This window comes from Numenius arquata, chromosome 7 (assembly GCF_964106895.1).
Source record: "Numenius arquata chromosome 7, bNumArq3.hap1.1, whole genome shotgun sequence".
NCBI lineage: Eukaryota > Metazoa > Chordata > Aves > Charadriiformes > Scolopacidae > Numenius > Numenius arquata.
Window position 1 is genome coordinate 26,167,266 of NC_133582.1, and position 13,144 is coordinate 26,180,409.

Sequence of the window (13,144 nt, forward strand, 5' to 3'; positions counted from 1 at the left end):
AATGGCCAAACCAGCTTTTATTATGGTAAACTAACTCACTGCTGTTTAACATTGACATTTTAGCCTGTTCTGTGTGGTGATGCTGTGGTTTCAAAGCTTCATCACATTGCACTTCTATCCATGTAGAGCTTTCCTGCCTTCAGAATAAGGTGCCTGGAGTTAGACGAGCTTTACCAGAGACTACTGTCCTTTTGTCAAAAGTCACAATGTATAAATGAGCCGTCCTGTCTGGTTTAAACCAATACATGTGGAAGTGAAAGTACCTCTCCCTCCGGTGGCTGGTGAGTAACCATTGCATACAAACCACTCACGGGTAACAACAGGGTTTGCTGTCAACTGCCCAGGCTGGATTAGCTGTGACTGCCTGCAAGCAGAAAGCTCGATGACTCAGTGTTCATCTCCCGAGCCTTCTGATTTCCTCAAAATGTTCCTTGAAGTTGGGCTTAAATCAACTCTTCATAATTATCTCATGATCTTTTCTGAGATAACTATGTGCTGTAACTGAGCCCACCTCAGGAGGGGTGTTATGTGCAACTAATAAACACCCCATCGCAACCAAAGCCAAAGACGGAGCTGGTTGATTCGAGGACAAAGAACCACTACCAGAAATACTTGAGTTTCTCACAGTATGCAAACAACCCTGATTAACCAGGACATTCGTCAGCCAAGGTAATCCATCTGACCCTGACTTTGAACACTTATCTCCTTCTTTGGACTCCATCAAAGTGCTGGCATAATACTTGAAAAATACTTTACACTGTGATCAGCAAGATTGAGGAAAAGCTGCCTGCTCCTAGCATTTCTTGTCCTCTTGTGTCCTTTTTCACCTGTCACAAGCAATCAGTATGCTACAGTGATGAAGTCAGGACCGAAGATGCTGAAAGGCCCACTGTACTGATTGTCAAGGAATAAAAACTGGATAATGTGCATCCTGCCAGGTTGCTCTTACTGTCAGCTACTGGCTGAACTGAAGGCTTTCTCCAGACCTCTTGAATCATGAGAGAGGTATCTTAATGGTTTAGGAATTCAGACATAACATCTTTCCCTCCTCCTTCTTTAAATACCGCCTTTTAATTCTCCCTTCATGTCCTACCTGAATTTCTGCCAAAGCATTTCTTCTTAATTTTGTAGAGTGTACACAATCTTGAGATGAGATACTTCATTACGTATTTGCAAAATGAGATTTTTTTCATGGGGTAATGGATCTTGCGGTTTACTTCAGGTTAGGGCAGTCACTAGGTTTGCTGAAAGTGTTTGTTTTTTTTTTTTTCCTTGTCTATTCAGTTTTTCTTGTCATCATGACTATATTCCTTCTGTTCATAAAAGCAGCATGTTGCTCTTCAGTTTGCAAAAATTGCATAACGTATGTATTGGTGATTAAACAGGAAATAGCTGAGAGGGAAAGAGGCTTGGAGAAAGCTTGTGGTGCCAAATGAACATTTTATATTTCCAGAGTTTTGCTTTCCAAAATATCTAGCCTTTACATCTGTTTAAGTAATGTGTCAGTCTGGTGATATGTTTGACTATGTACAGGAGTTTGGTTGATGTATGATGGTACTGAGTCAATACAACAGTTTCTCCATTGCCTAGCAACATATGTTTTTAAAAAAAAAAAAAAAAGGAAGACTGTGAATCTGTCTCTGAGTGTCCTCTCATGCTCTAAATTATTTAAGTGTCCTAGAGAATCAAGGTATGAATTTACAGTCTCAAAGGATGTGCAGGTCTGGGCCTCTTTGTTGAGGTGGCAGTTTCTCATTCATCATCATGGTGTTCAGCTCACAGTGGTGGGGTGCTGGTGAGCCCAAGTTTCACAGGTGTGCGGCAGGACACGATTAGATTTGGAGCAGACAGTGGTGGAAACTGCTTGGTAAAGTTGACAACTGTTAGACGTGGGCAGACCACCTTTGACACTGAAGAGAAGTGTAGAGTTACAGGTTGTTGCCGAAAAGACTCAGGCAGGCTGGTCACCTCTAGAAATTGTGGAGGAACACTGAGGCAGGGAGCAGAGAAGGCACCAACAGCCAACATCTTGTGCTTGGCTCCCTTGTACGGTCATCTTATTCCTGAAAGTCTGGGAAAAGCAAATGTGGTAGTAACACGGAGGCCCCCAGGCTTGCTTTGTTTGGTATTCATTAAACATCACACTTTACGTACTCCATGTGATTTTCCCAGAGAGAAGGTTTGTGCTGTTTTTTCTCAGAACTGCTCTTTCTCGTAAGCTGGAAGGAGCTCCCCTCTGCCGGGGAATCTTCACTTGCTCCTGATGCATTTCCCTGGCTTGCAGATGCCTGTAGTCACCTTCCTTTGGACTGAAAAGTGCTCAAAGGGCTGCTTGTCAAAATTGGCTTTTTTTACAGCTGCATGGGACAACACAGAGTAGCATCACAGTTTGCTTGGTTCCCAGTCCTCAAATGCCCCATTTTGACAGTGCAACTTGCAGTTTTTGAAGGGAAGGAGGGTCAGGAGGCTGGAGATCCACCTCTGCTATCCCAGGCAGCTTTTCACTGTTGTTCTGTTCTGCCGTCCTGTTACAACCTCTTGACAACTTTAAAAATGAGTCAGATAGCGCCATGATCTAGTGATTTATGGGTAAAGGCATTCTACAAGAATAATTGGCTGCCCATCAGCGTAGTCACATCTGGTTTCAACTCGTGTTCTTCTGTCAATAGCCCTAATGCAGACAAGTAGCTCCTCCACCAGTTGTGCAGGCGTGAGATGAAAGGCTCCGTCTTGGCCGTGGTGTGTGATGAACTCCTGGTGTTGTTAATGGAAGCTGACAGTCTAACATCCCGCTCCATCTGCTCCCAATTTATACCTTGAAATTTATTGTCTTTTGAAAAGATAAAATAAAGACTAGAGAAACAGAATTACGGGTTCTGAAAGCTGTAGGAGAAGTGTAGCGTAGTTCCTCTTCTATACTTTCAAAGCTAGGAGGCAGAAGACATTTTTTAAATGAAAACAAAGCCCTTTCACAGGGTCTACTAGGGATGGACAGTAACCTGTCCCTTGCTCAGAATTCGTGGTTGCTGTTTGGCTGATGCTTGGCTTCAGGAACGAGAACTTTCAGGTCTCCTGTGTTTCTACAGCCTGAACATGAGAATTTCTTTCATTTACAGCATAAGAGATGCACAAAGTATCCTGGCTGGACCCAGAAGCCCAGATACTCTGGGGAAGACACCAAAGCTCTTGTTTCTTTAGCGTTTCTTTCCCCTAGAAGGGGTTGAGCCCTGCAAGTACAGGGCAATACAACATCACTGTGGTCCTTTGTGTCAGAGAGAGCCAGTGCATGTGTTCAGGGTGGAAGGGAAACCCTGCTGAGCTTCTCTCTGCTTGGAGTCTGGCTCCTGTTACTTGGGAGCAGAGTCCAGCCCAGGCTGGGGACATCGTGTCAGGAAAAAGCCAGTGGATCTGCAACAACGAGGTGGGTTCTTCAGCAAGCAAAGCAACTGTGGCCAGGATCGGTGGAAGCAGCAGAGGTTGCTTCGGGCTCTTGCTGGAGCTGTTTATGGAACTTGAGCAAAATGTTTAGGGGCTGGAAGTCTGCCAGAAGGCTTTATATGCTTGTCAAGTTTATACAGGTGCAGGTAACCTAGTGCTGATTCAGCTGTTGGACTTAAGTCCTCAGCTTGCAGCTGTGGCAAGTACTGACATTCACAAAGTGGGTGAAGCTCTCATGTGATGGGCTTGAAGGAGTCTTGCTGAGCTGCTCCAAATTCTGCGTTTCCAGTGGTGCAGAAGGAGGGAAGGGCAACATTATTCACTGAGGACAACAGACATAACGAATGAAGCAGGAGTTGGGGTGTGAAGTGAAAAGGTGACATGAGAAAGGTAACTATCAAAGTTCTCGTAAATGTCACTTCCATTTTACCTCCTTATCCATATGGTTGTGTTTGAAAGTGCCTTTGTAACAGAAGAAACAACTTGAAAATAAAAATCTATCATAGTCAAAAAGCAGGGAGGGGAAGAAAGAAGAAAATGTTGCAGTAACCACTTCTGTATTTTTCTCTAAAATCTAAAGGAAAAAACAGTAATCAAAAAAGTAGCATCTAGGTGTAGATATTTCAAAGTAACAGCTGTAGTTTTTACAACCTTGTGGGATAGTTCCTAGATGGAGAATTAAGGATATGGGTATGACAAAGATCAGTTGTATAGAATGAAGCTGAGAAATTTCACATTTATTGCTAATGGGCCTAGAAGTTAATATATTCATACCCATCTGAAACACCTAACACTATCTCCCCTCACTGAAGGACTTAGGCATTTGAAAAAAAAAAAACAGGAAAATTACTAATCTAAAATTGCTGAATGACTGGGGAGGCAAAATATTCACAAGGGAGGACAAGTGTTTGTCAAAACTTTGATTTGTGGAAGTGTCAGATTGTTCTAAGAGAATCTGCTCTTTCTATTACAACAGCGTGTATTCAGCTCTGTTGAGTTGCTTGTATTACGTTTAATCTGTTTATACTACTTAATTACCCATTATTAAATGACACAATTTAAAGTTTATCTGTTCTGCTGTAGGAAGTGAACAAAGTTTCTATAAATACAATGTTAGCATTTTTGTTGGCAGAACAACTTTAAACTCTTTTTTTTTTTTTTTTCCAGAAATACGAGTCTTAAATGTGCAGAACTGTTTTCAAAACCTCAGAACAAAAATCTGCATTAAAACCAGATAAATGATCTTTCACAGTCCTGGTCACAACTGGTTGATAGCTTTTCCTAGTCTCCGTGGTGTTCTAGGTGAGACTTATGTGCTTAGTATGCTTCCTTGAAAAAAAAAAAATGTAGACTTTCTGACTTGACTTATTTTGCAAATGCAAATAGAAAACCTACAGTCATAAGAAGTTTGTTATTCTTAGCCATGTACTTTTAGTAATGGGAAAAATACTTTAATTTTTTTTTCATTAAACTGGGACATTTGGTACAGAACATGTCTTATCATTAAAGAGATTTTAAAGAAATGGTGCTTTTGCAATATAAATAATATAATGCTGGTGCTTTATATATTTTCATATTATTCTTGTAGATGACCAAGATCATCCCAATTACAACTCGTGTCCACCAGTAAAAGGGGAGGAAAGAGAGTGCTGGGCTTCTCCTGAGCAGGCAACTAAATTTTTTCATGAGCCTCTCAGCTGGGCAGCTCTTAGGCAAGTGAGTGATATTTCTGTCTCTCAGATCTGTGAATTACAGAATATGGGAACCTTGGGCTGATAAATGCTGAGATCGCTTTCCGTTGGCTTCAGGGGAGATCTGAATCAGTCCTATAGTTGGAGCAAAACAGGAAATCACTGATTCAAAAAGCCAGATTTGTTGAGTAATTATTGAAATTTTGCCTGGAATTCACTGGAATTCTGTATACTGTATAAATAGAAATGGTTAAAACGTCTCCTGTTGCAGTGTTTAAATAAACATGTTATTAGAGAATTTTAGGAGAAGGCATGAGGAATGTAGCTGAAGTGGCAGCACCACTCCTTTTGGTTTTTGGTGAAAGCCTCCTTGCGATTTTTTTCCTTCTTACTGAGCTGCTTGAAGGGTTATGGTTTAAAAAGAAAGAGAAAAGGAGGACACATCGTTCACAGAAAGGGATGTTTTCAAATGAACAAATACTCATTAGGGACCAGATTATGAAAATGCCTAAATACTCTGGATTTCAAATCTCAGGTCTTCTCACCACTACATGTGTGCTTTGGGGTTTCCCCCCTCCCACCCTCTCTTTTGTGGATCATTCTCAGCACTTGCTTGAGGTAGCCTCTGTGACAGGAGCTGTGGCTGCCAGGTTTCTAGGTGTTTGCCGCGCAGAAGAGTGTGTCTGTGTGCTGGAGCGCAGCGTTTACTTTCCTCTGTAGAGCCCAATAGCTGTGCAGAGTCAATGCCTGGTGTTGCTATAGGTTGCACAAGGTCTGAATTTTGTTTTAAAAAATACAGCCTCATAAGCCCAGGCAATTTTTCTTGCCACTAGTAAGCTTGGGTGCCTTGGTTCTCAGGGTATTCAAGATGAAACACCCTGGGAAGACCTTTTTTGGGGGGACAGTTAGTTTTGTTTTGTTTTTGGAGGGGGGGGGGGAAATCCTGTGTGTTCTTTGGCTCTCATTTTGGGAGTCCAGAATATTACAACTGCCCTTTGGCACTTGAAGACAGTAAAGTTCTGCAATGGGACTTCAAATATATCTGCAGCATCTAATTTGAAGGTGGAGTTTTTGAAAACAGGAAAAGCTAAGTCCTTTAGAAATTCTCACCACCTTGCGATACTGCTGGTAAAATAGTTATGATAGATGTTATGTGGCTAATTGCTCTGTTATTTTTGGCTTGCATGTTCATTAGCAGTTGACTAGTTACAAGATTATCAAGCATTACCAAATAAATAAATATGACTAGAGAAGCTTGATGGATGCAGTTGCTATCACAGCCCATTGAGCTCAGAGGGAATTTGTAATGTTTTCTGTAATGCAAGTCACACTGTACAGTCGGGCTCTGACAGATGTCCTGCAGTAAACTTTGGTGTTTTAAGACCTCACTGACAGCAGAATAGGCAGAAAGGTTGCTGCAGGTCAGTCTGGCATAATAGCTAAAATTTATCTTCATCTCAGGTTTAAGGCCCTGGATTGTACCTCGAGTACAGCACCTCACTCCTCTCCTCTACCCAGCGCCCTGTTATCTTCCAAGGGGGCAGACATGCATGGAGAGTGAGATCTGACACATACACAGCACGTTTTGCTGGAGAACATCTGGCAGAGCCTTTGCCTGCCTCTTCAGCATATGTTGCCTCTTTCTTCTCACTTCCTCTGTATTATATCTGTATTTACCTCTCTCCCGTTCTGAGCTGATAGTGTTCAACACTTGCTTTGCAGCGCTGTGAGTGATCAGAAGCGATACCCACCAGCAGAGGAGCAAGCTTCCCCAGAGCCTTTGGTTAGATGTTATAGGGACCTGCGGGAGAGAGAAGCAGATGTTTGCATCTGCATGAAGTTGGAGAGGGAGGCTGCCCTGCTCGCTTCTCAGCTCGTTGGGGAAGCAGAGTCATTTGCAAATTTGCTTCAGAGGATATTAAGGTTCTTAGCAGCTTGTGCTGTGAAACAAGTGGTTTGTCTGTTGCTATTAAAGTTAGAAAGTGCAATAGCACAATATACAGGGGCTGCTCTGTTTTCTTTCCCTAGGAAACAAAGGGGGAAGAAAACAATATACAGCTATTTAGGTTGTATTGCATGCAATGCAAAATGACAAGCTGTAGCAAGTAGAAGTGGCTACTGAAATGAAGAGATAAAGCTAACGCTGAATCCTTTATTTCCCCAGACTGCAGGTCATGCCACTGCCCTTCTGTTATCTGGCCGGGCAAGTGATAACATGGCAGCTAATAATGAAGCAACAAATTTCTGTCCCGATTTTTAAATACCATTCTGCAGTATTAATGTGAGCTGCCCTGCGAAATGCAATCTATTTAAGTAATCCTGCTGACAGCTGTTTTCCTCAGCCTTTGATTCACTGCTCATCTGGTGACTGCCCATTGCCCTTACCACCGCACTGGCATTTCTCTGTTTCCATGGCACTGCTTTGCATATGGAAGCAGTGCTGGAGTGTGTGTGTAGTGTGTTTTTACTGTGTTAATGGTTCTCATCTGAGAAAGAGACATCAGATCAACTGGTTAAATGAAGTTTGCCAGAAATGAGGTATGAATCTGTAGCTTCAGCTACCCAGAAGCCTGATGCCAGGGACTGACTTGCTGTGGTGTCTCTAGAAAATGTAAAAATAGTTTTGTCTTACTACAAGCTTTACTGGCTCTTTCCTACAGTTTGGGGATTAAGATGTAAGTTTAAGGTAATATTTTCAAGAATCTTGATGATTTAGAAAATTAAATTCTTATTTTAAAAGTGGTATTTTTTTCCCTGGTGATTCAGAGTCCTAAGTTTCAATTTCAGTGATCCGTTTGATGGCACAATACCTCGAGTGTCGGCTCTAGTGCTTTGATGAGAACAGCTGCTGTGCTGGTGGGCACGTGCAGCAGACAGGAGGGGATTAAAAATTCCTAAGTGGAGAGAAGTATTTGCCATGGGTGCTTTTTGGTTTGTAAGTATATCCCAAATCTTTCCTGTGAAGAAGGGTGACTGCCTGACTACTTATGAGTACACACAAGCTCCTTCACTTACACTCTCCAATTATAAAAAAACCAAAACAAACAACAAACCCCAAACATTTGACATGGCATAATAAGATTGTGCAGTCAGTGAGTTAAAAGCTTAGAAATGCCAGAACTGAAGTTACCTTGATAAACCTACGTATAGGCTTCTTAGGTGCGTGCATTATGTTACAGTCTTTAATTATGTGTTTCTGCATTAGCTTCTCTATGGGTTCTACCTTATTCAGAGCAACAAGTAGGTGATATTCGCTGAATGGACAGAGATTACCTGACACTTTGTTTTCATCTCGTTGCTCAGTGTCCGTTATCCATCTATTATAAGGATACCACAGTCAGGTTTTGCACAGATGGCAGCAATATTAATTGTCTTGTGATATGGTATATGTCATAACTCGCTGTGATACCGAGGTGAACAGCCTCAAAGAACTGATCTCTGTTTACTGTACCACTATCATGCAGGAGATATTTTCACCTCAGTTGCATGTGCAAGGCACTGAGTAAGGAGGTAGAATGTGTCCCTTGACTTTGAGACGTGTACATAGGATTATTTTACAGGCTTCTTGAAATTAAGCAGCATTTTTTATGCTCCAAGCACAGCTCCCATTCGTTTTGGTTGGAACTAGAGATATTGGCCCTGCAGCAAATCAGATTTACAAGTTCCCACTATGCATCCTTTCCTTTTCCCCTGAGACAGAGGATGCATCATCGACAGCCTTCTATGCAAGGATAAAAATACGCCTCACTGCAAAGTTTCTGGGGCATTTGGCACCCAGTCTGTGGGGCTCAGATGTGCTGAAAAAATGTGTCTTAATGACTGTGCCCCCTGGGGTTCTCCATGCAGTGGTAAGCTGAGCTGGCATACAATTCTTTCCCATGAATAATGGGATAAACACTCTCCTTTCCTAAACACCATGGAGACTGGGATAGCACTGGAGATCAGCAGCACTCAGGAGGGCTAATGTATGTCTCTGCTGCAGGGAGGACTGGGTACGAGCCAAAATAGAAATGGATTCTTGGCACATGTCCATTTGTGTTACCCAGCCAGCTCACCAAGGTCATGCAAGAGTTGTCTGTGTAGATGGAAGGGGCTTGAGACCAACCTCTGCATACTGGACTGAAATAGCTTGGTTACACAGGCGTGCCCAGGGAGGTTGGCCTGGCATCTCCTAGAAACTCTGGAGAAAAGAGGGCTGCTGACAGGAAAACTGAACTGATTTTGACCATAAGACTTTTGCTTGTATTTCTGCATTTTCCAGCCTCATTTACCTGTTTTCTTTCAATTCCCCTAACAAATGAAGCAGAGATCAGCAGACAGTAGCCTCTGTCACTGCTCACTCTGCAGATGTTCTCCCTGTTGTTCATCCCCTGGGCAAAGGGGGCTATTTTTGGGACAGCTGTGGTTAGCAAAGCCTCCAGTGGGCCTCTGTACCTCTCAGGCCAGGTGAAGCAGAAACACAGTGTGTCCTGGTTTCAGCTGGGACAGTTAATTTTTTTTCTAGTGGTTGTTGCATTTCATATTTGGTATGAAAAATGTCAATAATACATATTGGTTTAGTTGTTGCCAGGTGATGTTTATAGCTTTCAAGGACTTTTTTCAGCTTCCCATAGAAGCTGAGAAGAAGCCTAGACAGAAGGATGGAATGGCCAATGGAATATTCAATACAATAGACATTGCGCTCAGTATATAAATGGGGTTAGCCAGGGGGTGGCTTCTAGTGACCTCTGCTTGGGACAGTGCCAGTTCACCAGGCGGTGAGTGTGACTTGTGTCATTATTATTATTATTGTTGTTGTTATTTTCCTTTTCTAATATTGTTCTATTAAACCATCTATCTCAACCCATGAGGTTTTTTTTTCATTTCCTCTCCTTTTCTCCCTCTTCTCCCTATCCTTCTTGGGGTGGGGAAGGGGGGTGAGAGAGCTGTGGCACGTTCCTAGCTGCTGCCTGGGGTTAAACCACAGACATGTACTACCATAGGGTTTATGGGGACTGGAGAGGAAGTCTTTAGCATTGAAATAAGAGTTTGCAGTAACCAAAAAACAAAAAAGGAATTATTAGAGAAGCCTGTAAGTAGTGTTCTCTTCTCCAATCAAAAGTATTAATTTTGCATTAAAAATATGTTTTTTTAAAAAAGGCATTTGAAATGCCTTGTTCTCCTTGTGAGATCACCCTATAGATATAGTCCACTTAATTGCAATGTGCTTAATTGAGACAGCCACTTTTACTGGGACATCTCCCAGGGAACCATCTTAGCCTAATGATTATCAATGCCAATGGTTGTTGCCTAATCAGGTCAGTGCCATAAATCCCGCTTAACAAGAATGCATTCAGTGAGTATCAAGTGATTAAACAGTGTTTAAGCAAGTGTTAAATGAGTGTGGGATGTCATGTTTAAACACAGGGAAAACCAAAATAAAATGGAAAGCAATAGGTGTGAATCTCAAAAATAGTAAGTGCTATCTTTGTCCTTTCTTTTCATTTAGTATAGGGCTTTCTCTGAGGAGCCTCAAATCTCATTTGAAATTTTTCATCTTTCATCACGGGGCGAATGGTCCTGTGAATGAAAGCCGAGCAGGTGCTTAGGGAATTGGCACTAGCTCCTGACTGCTCTGATTAGGTTTGCCACTCACGTAGGACCTTCCAAAGATCCTTAAATACTCCAGGAATTTATATATATTCAGGGATCTTTTTAATTTTTTTTTTTGGGGGGGGTGGGGTGTAATTTAGCGATAGTTGATAATAGCATAGCTGTAAAATAGAGCAATAGAGATGCTGTTGGGGTAGCTGAATCCTTCTGCCACTATTGATTTAAGACTCTTAGGGTAATTTACAAAGCCAATACTGTGTAGTCCAGGTATGGACTGCCAGAATATTTGTGGTCCATGTATTCTGCTGCCGCCTCCTTGTCCTGAATACAAACGGCAGGTTTTGTCCATCTTTGTCCCCCTCTACAAATACAAGCCGGCCAGAAGCGCACCTCCTTTTTCAACATGGCACAATTTACCCCTTAATGGGGAGGTTTACTGTATCAGGATTCTGCTGTGCAAGTTGTGTTCTCCATGTTTCATCTGATTATATGTCCTATAATCCCTATTGATTTATAAAAAAATACAATTGTAACATATTTTGTGAGTATGCAGTACTAAATTAAATTTGGGAGAGAAGCTTAATCAGCTCCCCCTATAAAGATTAAGAACAAGAGGTGTCTATTTTCTAACAGAAAACTACTGTTCAATATCTGGTAGAAATTCTATGGCATTGAACTGAAACCTCTGGAGTATGGGGATCTTCAGAGTGGCCCCAGAGGCAAGAAGTCTGTCCCACTGATGTCACATGAAATGCATACAAGTCTCCATGTGCACCTAAAACAGTTACCCACAGCTGCCTTTCTTCATCTTAGCCTTCTAAGAAACAGGCCTTTCCTTTCTGAGCATTTTCATGGCCCTGATTGCTCTAACATTTTGTTTGCAGATTTCTAGGTTTTCACAGTTGCTTTCCTAGCAACAATGCCAGCTTTGAGAGTAGTCATTTCGCATTCGTTCAACTGCAGTAGAGGAAGAATCTTTGGAATTACAGGGGGAAATGTCACCATTGCTTCAGACTGAAAGGTGACAATTTTATTTTTATTTTTATTTTGACATGAGGTTAGATCAGGTGTAAAACAACTGCAGTGCAAGGAAGCACCATCCCTCCTGTCTTGATGCTGTTCTTGCTATTTATTAGTCAGTGGTTGTAATTCTGTCCAGCCTTTTTGTGTACATTAACTTTATTTTACTTCTAAGTCTAGTTGTGTTTTCTCTTTGGTCCTCAATAATGTAGTGAAAAAGATCAGAGAAAATTTTCATCTTTTGCTCCAGACAGTATTTTTGCATCGAATCCCTCCACTGTAGTAGAATAACTTTTTTTTTTTTTTTTTTACATTCACAAAAATGTCATTTGAAATTTGAGGTAAGGTTTGGCAATTTTTTTCTTAGTTACACTCTAACTCACATTGATGTTTATGAAAGAAAAAAACCCACACCCAAACCCCTAGTGCTTTCCCATCCCCTTCCCTCCTCATTCCACACACTAATTTAATGGATCATTAGGAGTTTTAAATAGAAATAGCTCTGTATTTTGTTACACGGCAAGCTTGGTGTCAGAAGATATTTTGGAAGTCACAGGAAGCACGGCTGGCATTACAGCAGCTACTTTATTTTTGTTGTGCTTCTCTAGCTTTGCGGTACATGGCCACAAAAACCTGCAAAGGGACAGGTTGTGATAAATCTTTAATAAGAGCCTTATTTAATATTACAGAACTAAAAACTTGCATAGGAATGGCAGAGATGTTACTAGAACATACAGCATCGAGGTATGTTCCTGAATTGGGTGAATTTACATTCTGGCACAAAAATGAAATCTCTGTCATTTAAAGTGTTGTTCTTGTAAATTCTGAGTTACACAGCTTATTCTGATATATTTTTAAAATTTCGTATTATTTTTATTTCATTTGTAGGTAGGAAGTTCCAAAAAAGCATAGAATTTAGTCCTTATTCTGGAATAACAAACAGGCAAACTCTTAAATGACAAAGCAAAGTCTGCAACTGAAGAAAATAGTTTCATCCTACAAAAGTGAGCCTGAAAGATAGTGCAAATTAGTGGTCTTATGGTGGTCCTACCATGGATTCAGCAAAGACAGAAAATTTCACTGAATTTCACTGAATTTTTTAGAGTTGGAAGGGACCATAAAGATCATCTAGTCCAACTCCCCTGCTGAATGACTGTTAATATCCTGAATCTTAGTCTTATGTTGTAAGTATAAACCTATCTTCCCTTTTTAACAGCGGCTCAGTGTGAGCGCTCCAGAAGGCCCCATCTCCTATGAGGCTGGCACTGCAGCCAGCCAGTTACTGTTCAGCAATTCCAGCTGCAGAGGGAGAGGCCATCAAAATTCGTCTTTGGGTTGAATCTCACACAGTTTTCATACAGTTGTCCCATCCATGATGGCTAGCTGCTACAGCTCACAAGCCA

General features: G+C 41.5%; 1 protein-coding gene across 1 annotated transcript in view; it reads left to right on the forward strand.

The window, feature by feature from the left end:
- The window catches only part of PLCB1 (phospholipase C beta 1), a 408,751-nt gene that overhangs the window by 71,318 nt on the left and 324,289 nt on the right, over positions 1-13,144 (forward strand). The window lies entirely within an intron of this gene.